The sequence below is a fragment of the Nematolebias whitei genome, chromosome 6 (assembly GCF_014905685.2).
Source record: "Nematolebias whitei isolate Nwh7 chromosome 6, NemWhi1, whole genome shotgun sequence".
NCBI classification, from domain to species: Eukaryota; Metazoa; Chordata; class Actinopteri; order Cyprinodontiformes; family Rivulidae; genus Nematolebias; species Nematolebias whitei.
This window is the reverse complement of record NC_056503.1, coordinates 11,488,835-11,490,220: the sequence shown is the minus strand read 5'-3', so window position 1 is coordinate 11,490,220 and position 1,386 is coordinate 11,488,835.

Genomic DNA, 1,386 nt, shown 5'->3' with positions numbered 1-1,386 from the left:
CACCTGCACCTCTATGACCCAGTCAGTCAGGAAACGGCTCCCCGTCATCCTGCACCTTAAACCGGGTAAGACCTACCACCAGACAGTCAGGAAACGGCTCCCCGTCATCCTGCACTGTAACCCGGGTAAGACCTGCCGCTGTGAATGCTAGTGTTTCACCAACCTGCTCCACCATGACCCGGTCAGTCAGGAAACGGCTCCCCGTCATCCTGCACTTTAAACCGGGTAAGACCTGCCACCGGGCAGTCAGGAAACGGCTCCCCGTCATCCTGCACTGCAACCCGGGCAAGACCTGCCGCTGTGAACGCTGGTTGAACCACCTTCTCTACCATGACCCAGTCAGTCAGGAAACGGCTCCCCGTCATCCTGCACCTTAAACCGGGTAAGACCTGTCTTCGGACAGTAAGGAAACGGCTCCCCGTCATCCAGCACTGTAACCAAGACCTGTCTTCAGGCAGTGAGGAAACGGATCCCCGTCATCCTGCACTTTAACCTGGGTAACATTTGCCCGCATGAATGCTGTTGGTTGAACCACCTGCTCCACCATGACCTGGTCAGTCAGGAAACGGCTCCCCGTCATCCTGCATTGAACCCAGGTAAGACCTGCCACCAGTCAGTCAGGAAACGGCTCCCCGTCATCCTGCACTGTAACCCGGGTAAGACAGATGGACTGGTCTGGAGTTTGGATCAAACCATTACCCCCAACATCAGCAGTACGATTCCAATTCCTGCGACTACTTTTGCCACTTCAAGGAGGAAAATCCCTGCAGACACCATGTTCAGAAGGTATTTCCCCCATTTCTCAAAGGTTTCCAGAAGTTTTTTGATGATGTTACGTAAAACTTCAACAATCTTAGCGCCGACACCCAGATCCAGTTTATGGACCACGTCTCTCAGCTCTGCGGCGGAGCAGGTATCTTGGAGATTCCGAACCGCCTTTTTCGACGCTTTTCTGGACTGTTTCGTGCCAAAGTGGAACTTCCCAGGCACGACAAGTCCATCCAGAGTTGTAGAAACCAGATATTCCAGGAAGAATGAGCTTTCTTCCGTGGGAGTGGTGTACTTACTGATTGCACCTACTTTCGACAAAACTCTCAGCGTCGTGGCCACTGTGAAGAACCGCAGTGGGTTCTTGGTCGCTGCGTTGCCAACAGCTTGCAGAAAGGATCCTTGTGCTTCCATTTTTCCTACAGTGAGTGAAAATTGAACAGTTACAGACTTCTCTGATGCGTGTTCAACTCGAAACCGACTTTCAGAAAATGATTTCAGTAAACACAGCACCCCCTATATATAGACTTTGACTGACGCCAAACTGTCCTTTGATACGTCATCGTCAGATGTGCGCATCAAAAGACAGCGTCATCAAAATGCATGACGTCAGATGTG